Here is a 12569-nt window from a genome sequence, read left to right as displayed (position 1 = left end):
CGTCATTTGACCACCGTTGACTGCCCAAATGGGGTTTGACCGTGACTTTTATAGGGGTTAAATTGTTGTTATAGTTGTTTTGTGCGATCGTCTTAAGACAGATTTTTGACCCAGTTTCGTAACTGTCTTGGGCTGACCTTGGGTGGGTTTTGTCAAGGGTTGAGTGGAGGTTGAAGTGGTGGTCTTGGGTGGTGGAATAGGTGGAGTTTGGGTGGCGTTTGGGTAGTGTAAAACGGGTCAAAAAGGAGCCATACGAGTTGGGTTGTTTTGTGGTGTTTGTTGTTGTTGTCGAATGTGGCTGCTGTGGTTGGCGTTGTTGGGCTCGACTGTGATGGAAAAGTAGATCTAAATACTTACATATTCATATATGTTATGATTTAATTTGTCATAAAATTAAATATGGATTTTATGCATGCAAACAAGTGAATAAAATAGAGGAGAAATCATGTTCTTACATTGGATGTTTCGGTTTTATGGGCACAAAAGAAATCTCCTTTTCTTTTGTTCTTGAGCTTTCCCTTAATGGAAGAATCAAGATCCAAGTGTAGGATCTCTCCCTAAGCTTTATACCCAAGGCTTTCTCTTAATAGAATTAATATTATAGGAACTAGTACAATATTAATATAGTAGAAAATTGACCCAAAATATTATAAACACTTAAATATTTCGGTATATTGGAGGAAGAAAAAGAGAGCTTTTTATATCTCTAGAATTCTAATTTTTTGGATGATCAAAAGAATGAATAATCACTAACACATTTTAGTGTAATATTAGGTAAAAATGAGATGAAAAACCATAATGGTTTTCTTATCAAAAACCGGGTGGAAGGGGGCTTTTTGGGGAGCCAATGCATGCACACATTTGTCTTCACAATGAATATTAGGGTTGCATGGCTAGGAATGTAGGTAATCATTGTGTTCTCATAATAATTAAACAAACACAATACTAGCTTCCACCACCCCTTAATTTCGGTACACTTGATAATATGGGATCCATATTATTTTTGTCAATTTGTCAATATGTAGCATGTCACATGTCACATAAATTTATTATGTATTTTTAACAAATTAAAAATCAACGTATTAATAAAAATACGTCACATACAAAATCGACTCAGTAATATCATAATTACTTGTACCAAAATATTTTACCATTTATAAATCACAACAGATTGTATTTATAATAATTCATTCAAATTTAATTGTTACCTTAAACAATTATTTCATCCGAGTAATGATATGATTCAATTACTCAGACCGTATCTTATTTAATCACATTTCGATGTGATACGTAAATTTTACTTCCAAAATCGTCCGTCAATTTTCAAATAATTTAATTAACTCGTAACATTATACGATTAATTAAATAATCAATTAAGAGTGTTGCCCTATAGGTATGACCTAGGGGGTCAACTGATCACCACCGTCGCACGATAGTAATGTCAAACTCTAGTCAGCCAATCATTACCGATATATGTTGACCAGTTGACAGTAACAAAATTACTTCCCAATTGTATTCTATATAATGAGATTTAAACACGTGATCATCATGATCAACAGTCGTGATCGCATTATTGTCGGAGGACACATATTCCAACAATCTCCCACTTGTCCTCGACAAGTGTGCGTCACCAATTCTCTTGTCCTATTACTATCTCCCACTCAATGCAAGGTGTCTTTCAGGTCGTACTTGCAAGTGATCATATCGAGAGTGGTTTCCTCGATCTGGAGAATAACTGATTGACCGGATTCATCTATCATAGATACATTCCGAGCGTGGCCACGCATTTCCAGTTCATTACTCCTCGAGTGGCCCTGAGATATTGTTATAACCCTGACTAGGGGTGGACAATTCCTATCGCACTCATTCCCTTCGACTAGCCACAGCCATCATAACCCAAAATATGCCCATTTGACCCCATTTACGAAGGTCGTAGTAACACAAATCAAAGTTAATCTGAAACTGTGCCATCTTAGGCGAATAGTCTTTAGTCAAAAGAATCGACTCATTCGAATACTATAGTAGCTCTTGTCACGACCAGGCTATATAAATTTGCCAGAACTCTATAAGCGGTCATTAGGCCCGACAAAATGTTCCTAACAGTCTGCCTATGTGATCGACTAGTCATCTCACATGACTCTATGGCACTTGAACTTGCCATGAATCGCATCACACTCTAGTCACTTCGAGACGTCACCTCATACAAGTAACTATGGGCAAATACAATGTTAATCCATGTTCACTTTAACGGGGTTCAATTGTCTCCACAACCCGTTTGGATATAACAATGTACAAAGTGAGTTAATAATAACTCAAACGACAAATGTCGACATCACACTCGGGTAGTCAATATCATATTACAACCTTGTGATGTATATCGTTAGTGTAAACACTTATTGATTGCAATAGAAGTTTAACATCCCATGTGTCCATGTGTTCAAACTTCTTACACTTGCATTTTCCTTTACATTCATGTTCTCTCTCATAGCATGAACTTTACCAAGTACACATCAAGGTTCCCGACCTCTGTTTTGGTTCTTTATCTTGAAAGAACTTCCTTATCGATTATCACATAACGGCCGAATTTGTGATGAATGATATAACTTGTACTGATCAAGTACCCCATCCACACACAATGCACTAGGTATATGTTTTGTAGAGTCTTGCAACAATCTGCCAAGACGATTGGCCTAGCACTTCTCACAAGTCCTAGCATAGTTAGGAAGGATCAGTATTGAGTAACTTCTTATTCAATTAAGTACCTTTCCAAAACTTCTTATTTCTCCTTCTAGCTTGAAAGGTCAAGGATTCTCATAAATCCTCACATGTGCTCGGATTTTCATTAATATGCGCAACCTCTTGACACATATAAGAGCATTCGACAAACACCGAAATCGCTCATCGATTCTACTCGAGAATTCATGACGTTTCTATTATGGCTTACCAATGATCATCATGCTCTGATGCATATGATTCATAATTGGACATGTGCATGATTATTCTAATGGCGGAAACCTTAGTAGCTAATAATCATGAGACCAACCGTTCTTAGGTTCAATGAACTACCATGACTGCTAATGGTAATCCCATTTTCATTCATATGAATAACCTATGTGTATGTTGATACAATGAGTATATCTTAATACAAATCCAATACCTCTCAATGTAATTGGATTCATCATAGTCCATGTTCATCCAGAATTGAAAACTCAAATACCTTTTTGTGAAGAAGATATTAGCTCGTCATTCCTTAATGAGTAATGAGTTTTATACATTCAAGGATGATAGCTCCCACTAAATTCCATGTCTTCACATGATAATTTCTAAACTCCCACTTAATTCCAGGTGTTTCGAAATTTATTACTTAATCGAAATAGCTCCCACTAAATTCCATGATGTTTCGAAATTTATTACTTAATCGAAAACAAAATGTATGTTGCTTTGCAAAGTCATTTAGATGAAGCCTTATATGTTCCTATCATATCCTTTCAAAATTTCTATTTTGAAGAGGTCTTATCTAAACCTTATGGAAAGAGATTTCAATCTCTAACTTGATCATGTCATAATGATTCGGTGCAATGTCATTTGTTTAAATAAAATAATAATATTTAATACACATCCTTCAAAATACCCTTTTAGAAGGAGGTTTAACCAATTCATATCATAATGAGGTTAAGTAATGACTTTTGCATGGTTTAACTTTTAGCAATTTAGGATATCGGTATATCAAATCTTGTAACCTCTAGTCATAAATGTCGCTTATTACTAGGATGTTACTATAATTCATTTAGGCTCTTAAGTAAATCTCGAGGTTGAAACTATTGGTCAAAATTTTCATAAACTTAGTCAAAAACTTGTTAAGACTCTATATTAGTCATTTTTCTTCCAAAACTTTCTTTTGGTCTCCTCGTGTAGTTATCTTGAGAATATACTCTTATGATTACTTCACTTGGTCTCTTTAGTCATATAGAACTAACTTGAGACCATAGATCTCATCTATTCGGCATACTATGTAAATAAATATACCGTCATTCAAATCATTCTCTCTTGCGTAGATCTTCATTTACACAAGTACACAATTTTATCTTGCCTTGTGTGTTGTGTCCTCATTTTTCTCCCACTCTATCTTTAGAATAAATACACTATAGATTCAAAGATAGCATATGAGACACAAATTAATGATGTTGAAGTATAAGGAGAACTATCTCATAGATAGACTAATAGTTATTGATTTCATATGTGTACTTGGTGATTGACATTCCTTTAAGAGAGTTCATAGACTCAAAATCGCTTTATAAATGATCATACACAAGCCTTAAGCATGTGGACATATAGTGAAACCCGTCATTATATTTGTCTATTAGATCACTTTAAGTGAATAATCTCATGTTTCAAAGTGCAAGCATTTAAAGATGAATTTTAGAACATAAAAGGATAAATGATAAAACGGGTGACTTGGGTTGCAAACCAAGTCACCATCATCCAAAATACAAACCATTATCCAAAATACCTTTCCATGTCGAACACGGAAACTTAAAGTTCTAAAAATCCAAAACATAATTTAAAATAAGACAATGAAAAGCAAAGCTCCATAAAAGCTATCCATAGCTTCTCCATGGTTTCTCATGCTTGCTTTTCCTTTCCCTTGTCTTTGCTTGGTGGAGGCCCTATTTACAATAAAAGGGAGATACATTATCACAACTTTGCATCATAATACCATAGTTGAATTAGAAACATAAAAGAAGGATAGTCATTTACCTACTGGAGTGATCTTTCCAAATTTTTAATGTCACCAAGGTATTTGGAACAATTTCTTTTCCAATGTCCCATACCATTACAATAATGGCATTTATCAAGAGGACCCTTCTTGATCTTTGAGGTGCTAGCTTCACAAGTCTTAGCTTTGGTGAATGTGGGAGCTTGCTTCTTGCCCTTTCTCCCATTCTTCTTGAATTTCCCCTTACTCTTAGTGCTTATGTTAAGCACATCCTTTGGTGGGTTCACATTTAACCCCATGTCCCTCTCGGCTTGTACAAGTAACTTATGCAATTCTTCGAGAGACACATCCTTGTCTTGCATGTTAAAATTCACCCGGAATTGCACATATGCCTTGACTTTGGACAAGGAGTGTAGAATCCTATCTACGATGAGTTCTTTGGGGATTTCAACCTTTTGAATTTTCAAGGTCTCGACAAGCTCCAATAGTTTGAGCACATGAGGGCTAACCTTTTGGCCCTCTTTGAAGTCGAGATCAAAGAATGCCGCGGCCGCCTCATATTGGACGATCCGCGGAGTTTGTGGAAACATGGTCACAAGTTTGGAGTAAATCTCATTAGCATTGCCCATTTTAAAGGCTCTCCTTTGGAGGTCCGCCTCCATCGCAAATATCAAGACATTTTTCATTGCGGCGGACTCCTTTTGGTAAGCCTCATATGCTTCCCTAGTGGCCGCGGTGGACCTAGTGGAGGGTTCGGGTGGAGAGGCCTCGGTAAGGTAACGAAGCTTGTCGTCACCTTCGGCGGCTAATTTGAGTTGGGCATCCCAATCGGAGAAATTTGACCCATTCTTTTCAAGTTTACATCGATCCATAAAGGATCGGAGCCATGACGAACTAGCGAGAGGTGTGGCGTTAGGAGTTGGTGTTGGTGTTGCCATTTGTTATGAAAAAAAAGTGGTCTACAAAACAAAATATAAGGAGTAAAACAAATGTCGTTTTAATAATACTCGTAAAAATGTATGATTTAAACAAGTTTTATGCATTTTTCTAGTGACCTCTACCCAACTAGATAAATGATTCCAAGACCCAAATTCATATCGACTTAGGCACGGTAGGGCCGATTCATCCTTTATCAATATAACTCGGTGGATTAACGTTTAATCGATTCTACTTTTAGAACTCTTGGTTGATAATATTACATTAACAATTATCTTTAGCCCAAAACACATTCGACAAGGGCACGGTAGGGCCGATACATCCCTTATCAAAAACTTTTGTTGAGTTCAATCCAAATTTCGAATAAATGTGTCCATGATCCAAATCCATATCAACTTGGGCACGGTAGGGCCGATTCATCCCTTATCAACACGAATTCGGTGGATTAACATTCATCACCCACTTCCCCTACGTAACAAGGTTTGTACCCCGGTAGGGCCGAGTGCACTCCCTCGCGAAATAGGTTTTCATGGTTTCTACTATTTGGTAAGGCTATGTCTCAATTGATTGTTTTAGCGAGAGGTCATGTCAATTTACTATCTATCACGTTTTAAGTGAACTAAAGCGGTGAACTACGATAATTTTAATTGACACGGTCGATAAACTCGATAAAAAGATGATGATGCATGTTTTAGTTATGGCGATTTAGCGATGCATGCGACATAAAATAAAATGCAAGCATAAAAATAAATAAATCCTAGTATGGCCTATCCTAAAATAGAAAAACTATTTAACTATTACATATTCGGAAACCAACTCCATTGGTCCCTTGAACTTCGGTTGTGGCACGCATCTCGAGGTTACACCGTCTTTATGTATCGCCATTCTTGAAGAAATCCGTCTTTGGAAACTCCGAGATAAATAAAATTACATAATAAATTACATAATTTCCTATTATACATTTGTAACTAAAATAAAATAAATCTATTAAATTACAAAACGGTGATACGAGATCACAATAAAATTACAACCGAATCGATATTCCCATACATTTCGGGAAATACCAATTAAAATCTAAGGCCATACTAAGTAAAATTACATAATTCAAAATTACATAAATTAAAATTATGACAATCATAAAGAAAAATGTAGCATTATAATATGTATGAACATCCTCAATTTTATGCTAAATCGCCTTTAATTAGCCAATATCGTATATTACTCGGTTTTTACGGATTTGCGTGATTTCAACATTTTAAAATCACAAAAATTACATAAATTCATATTTATGCATAAGTTAATTACCCTAACCTCTTAGGACTCAAAATTTAGTCTTCACTAATAATTTGACCATAATTAACTCATAATTTATAAAATTATTCATAAATGGACCAAAAATTACAAAAATAAGCTATAAGCTTCAAATAAATCACAAAATTTCAAATAAATTCAAAATTTGAAATTTAAACTCATGAACATTCTGGAAAAATACCATGACACTCATAATGTTCAAAATCTTAGGTTAAAAATTTCGAAATTTTTCCGGAAAAACAATGTTGCGGTTTATCGATTTTTAATAAAATAATCATAAAAACATGGAAAAATTATATTCATTAACTTTTCAATTTTAGATCTGAAAACGATAATAAAAGGCAACATTAGACGTTTTTCCTAAGTCATAGATTATGATTTATTAATTTTTCACTAATAATGTCACTATTTATGCTATTTTTCTTCAAAAATCTATAAATCATGCAAAAAGACTTCTTTATAGCCAATTATTTTACACACATCTTGTAAAATTTCATGTGACAACATATTAAATTTCTATGACCAGATTCGAAATTTAACTCATATTAACCTATTTTTCACTTAAATCCGAATTTAATAATGAAAAATCCATTTTTCGAGCATAACAAGTCCAAAAATTATGAAAATTTACAGGTTATCTCAAAATAATATATGTGACAACATATCCAAAAATCAATGGAAAATTCGAAGTATAGCTAATTTTAGACCGAAAATGACATTTTTACTCATAAAATCATATTTAAATGCCATTATTGTATAATATGAACAATAAAAATCCGTAAAATTAACCAAAATATCCTAAAACATTTTAGGACCAGAAATTTTAACATGCATGAATTAATTTCGTGATATGTCATAATAACACAAAATTTACAAGTTTTATATGTTAATCTTTATAACTCGGAAAAACTTTTAACCGATTTGCATGCAAACAACCATGGCTCTTGATACCGATTGATGGAAAAGTAGATCTAAATACTTACATATTCATATATGTTATGATTTAATTTGTCATAAAATTAAATATGGATTTTATGCATGCAAACAAGTGAATAAAATAGAGGAGAAATCATGTTCTTACATTGGATGTTTCGGTTTTATGGGCACAAAAGAAATCTCCTCTTCTTTTGTTCTTGAGCTTTCCCTTAATGGAAGAACCAAGATCCAAGTGTAGGATCTCTCCCTAAGCTTTATACCAAAGGCTTTCTCTTAATAGAATTAATATTATAGGAACTAGTACAATATTAATATAGTAGAAAATTGACCCAAAATATTATAAAGACTTAAATATTTCGGTATATTGGAGGAAGAAAAAGAGAGCTTTTTATCTCTCTAGAATTCTAATTTTTTGGATGATCAAAAGAATGAATAATCACTAACACATTTTAGTGTAATATTAGGTAAAAATGAGATGAAAAACCATAATGGTTTTCTTATCAAAAACCGGGTGGAAGGGGGCTTTTTGGGGAGCCAATGCATGCACACATTTGTCTTCACAATGAATATTAGGGTTGCATGGCTAGGAATGTAGGTAATCATTGTGTTCTCATAATAATTAAACAAACACAATATTAGCTTCCACCACCCCTTAATTTCGGTACACTTGATAATATGGGATCCATATTATTTTTGTCAATTTGTCAATATGTAGCATGTCACATGTCACATAAATTTATTATGTATTTTTAACAAATTAAAAATCAACGTATTAATAAAAATACGTCACATACAAAATCGACTCAGTAATATCATAATTACTTGTACCAAAATATTTTACCATTTATAAATCACAACAGATTGTATTTATAATAATTCATTCAAATTTAATTGTTACCTTAAACAATTATTTCATCCGAGTAATGATACGATTCAATTACTCAGACCGTATCTTATTTAATCACATTTCGATGTGATACGTAAATTTTACTTCCAAAATCGTCCGTCAATTTTCAAATAATTTAATTAACTCGTAACATTATACGATTAATTAAATAATCAATTAAGAGTGTTGCCCTATAGGTATGACCTAGGGGTCAACGATCACCACCGTCCGCACGACGAATGTCAAACTATAGTCGACCAATCATTACCGATATATGTTGACCGATTGTTGACAAGAAAAAATTACTTCCCAATTGTATTCTTTCTAATGAGATTTAAACACGTGATCATCATGATCAACAGTCGTGATCGCATTATTGTCGGAGGATACATATTCCAACAGACTGGTGGTGGCCAGGTTGTGGGGTCGTGTCATGACCACCGTGGTGGTGGCCCACGGTGGTGGCTGCATTGGTGGCCGTTTCGTGATGTTTAGAGGGAGGGTGTTGTGTGTGTTATAGTGGTGGATGTCGTGTGTTGTTGCTGGCCGTGGACCACCATGGCTGGTGGTGGTGGCCCACGGTGGCAGCAGCCAATGGTGATGGATGTGGTGGTGGTTGGCCGTATTAGTTGTAGGGTCGTTTTTGCCGTTTTTGCCGGTTTTGGGTAGCGTGTTTAAGACAGTTTTTAAATAGCTTAAGACGAGTTTTATTTAATTAATTCGTATTTAATTTAATTAGATTAGTTAGTAATTAAATATATTTAATTATTATATTTAGGTGACAGTTTTTGTGGAAGATTATTATTAGCCGGATTGCTTACGGACTATGCTAAAAGGTAGGTTAATCCTACTCAGATTTAATATATTTAAATGGTCAAGTGAGTCGTATTTTAATGGTCATTGCATTATAACATGATATTGGTTAATTGCATTGAATGAGTCCGAAATGAACATATTGTACGGTATCTTGCATTTATTGTATTGTCTTGTATGTCGGAGGAATTGGTGGTTTACTTCTTGTTATGGAGACGTGAGGCGGTTGGGAGACCGTCTCATGCTCGAGTCGCCTCTTGGAGCTTCCCACTCCAAGAGGGATGTGCACATTAATGGCTTGAGTTACGGAGAGACTCGTGTGGTTGAGACACGACGTCTGGCAGGAGATCCGATTGGCTTCCGGACCCGGTACGCCTGAGCGTGTCTCGGAACCTGTTTGTGATTGTTGGTATGTTTGGGCGTGTCCCGGTACCAGTGTGGTTTTTGGTATGTCTGGGTGTGTCCCGGTACCGTGGTGGTGGTCATTTGATAGTATGTCATCCATATCATAGTCATGTTGCATATTCACACACTTGAGTCTGTCACACTTTATTTATTAAAACTGACGTTTGTGTGTCTGTATAATTGCACCTATTTTCGGGGTGACCTGTGTCGATCCATATGATATTTCCAATCATATGGGGAGTAGATTAAGTACAGGTTTTGCTTGTTGACGTGATTGGGATTTAGGACGAGCCTTGATCACATCCGAGTCGAGTATAGTTGGCTAGAAGACTATAGTAGTCACGAGTTGTATTCTTTCATTTATTCATGCATGGTTATGTAATTAACTGAACTTCTCATTTATATTTAAATGTTTCTTGATTGTATCTCCGATTTACCACCTCGGAAAACCGAGATGGGTAACATCTCCTAATTACCTTGACCGGGTAAGAAGAGGATGTTACAAATAGTTACCCATTATCCATTCATACCTATACTTAGCTTGACTTGCTTAGGGGAACCCAAAGACCTTAGTTTTTATCAATTGTTTACATCTTATCATCTTAGTTCACTTGCTTTCAATTGCTCTAGTTTTAATCTAATTGATTTCAACGTCTCTATTTTTCGACTAGACTTAGACTTAAACAATTAAGTGCAACTCCACTTCATCCTTGTGGTTCGACTCCGATTATACTACTATAATTGGGTTAACTTTTGGTACGAGAATTGACGGCAAAAACTCGTTTATCACGCATATTTGTAAACTAATCGTTAAGATTGAAATACTTGAATAATCCAAAAATACAATTTACGCTATGGGCGTGGGGGTTATAAAATACAACGAGTTCTCTCTCGTTTAAACACTAGTATATCACCAGTTTAAACTAGACAAAAAAAATCTTTCTCAATAAATGTGACTAAGCAATCATTCGTTGCTTGATCCCTCATACTATTTCTTAACTTGTTCTTCACATACGTATTACGGAAAAGATCATTCTACATTTGCGGTTGCCACATGAAGTACTAATACTAGTCTTGTAAGAAGATACACTAGGTTGTACGAAAAATGCTTATTTGTTGCAACAAGCATCAATGATGCTTGAGCAATGTTTTTCAAATGTTCAAATCTTGCATTAGTCCATATATAATCAATAAAATGATCAAGTTGAAAATCGAGTCTTATCAAAATCACTACTGGAGAAATCACTGATATAAAACTTGACAAATCAAAGTATCTTTTGCTTATCAAAAGCCATAAATGAATCAATATGGCTAAAGAAAGACATACAAATTGGTAAATCCTTATTCGCTTTATCATCAAACCAGTTATTTAACTCTTGATGTTGCAAATCAATGGTACTTAAATACATATCAATCTGAAACAGAAGAAAATTTGTAACTTTCTCAAAGTAACATCTTGATCTTCAAGAAGGAACATAATAATCATCCATGTTAGGAATCTCAATATCATTTTTTGTACAAAAATAAGAAACATTGCTAAGAAATGTTCCCAACCATCATCTTTCACCTTTTTATAATCTTTCTTTAGTCAAACGAACAAATGCCAAGACATTTAGAATATCTTGATCCTTTCTTTACAAGACTCAACATAATTCAACCTAATTCTTATACCCAAATATAACTAGCCTTAGCTAAGCCATAAAGACAAAAATTACTCAAAACTTTGCTATGTTTACGTGTAGGCAATGCATTACTTTGATTTAAAGTTCTTTTTTTCTCTTTAGGCTATTTTAATTTTTTTTTTTTTTTTGGGTTTTCTATGATGTATCCTTGTGTTTTGCCAATTGTAAGATATATCTTCAATTTTTCAAAATCATACAATACACCTAAGTATACAAGAAAGTTATTAAAATAACCTAAATGTCCAAATTTTCTCTTTTTGAATGTTTTATTTGGGCAAAAAAGACAATAATGGAAGACATAAAGTGATAGCTAAATAGTAGTCTAAATAAAGGAATGGTGTATAATATAAGCTTTAATTTTATGGTGTATATTGTGTGATGTGATTGACATATGCTTGTAATATTCTCCCTAGCTTGTACTATAAATAGGAGTGCTTGGTACTTGCCATAACCAAGCTAAGTCTAAGTGTGATATCCCTCTAAAACATCTCTCATAAAACCTTCCTTGTAAAATATATAAATTTCTTATAATATAAGCTTTGCCTTATTTGTAATCTTGTCTTACAACTTCCTAATAATCTTGTTAAATATATATTGATCCTGTAAAACCTCCTTTGTGGTTGTACTCACTATGTGTCCGTAACTCTAGTATCAGAGCCATGGCAGAATAAGCTTTGACTCTTATCCTCCTAAGTAGTTTTTAAGTAAATAATGAGCGACCTCTTACAAGATGTTTAAAATGAAAAGTATGCTCTGTGGTTGCCACTTAGTGGATCTTCCACAACAGAAATCCGTATTAAATGCATGAAAAAGAATATGATAAAAATAATACCATGGAGTTCTATGTGTCGGGTACCTTGAGGTGGAAAATTGATTAGTTAAA

The sequence above is a fragment of the Silene latifolia genome, chromosome 9 (genome assembly GCF_048544455.1).
Source record: "Silene latifolia isolate original U9 population chromosome 9, ASM4854445v1, whole genome shotgun sequence".
In the NCBI taxonomy this organism is placed as follows: Eukaryota; Viridiplantae; Streptophyta; class Magnoliopsida; order Caryophyllales; family Caryophyllaceae; genus Silene; species Silene latifolia.
The sequence above is the reverse complement of the archived record's forward strand: the minus strand, read 5'-3'. Positions refer to the sequence as shown.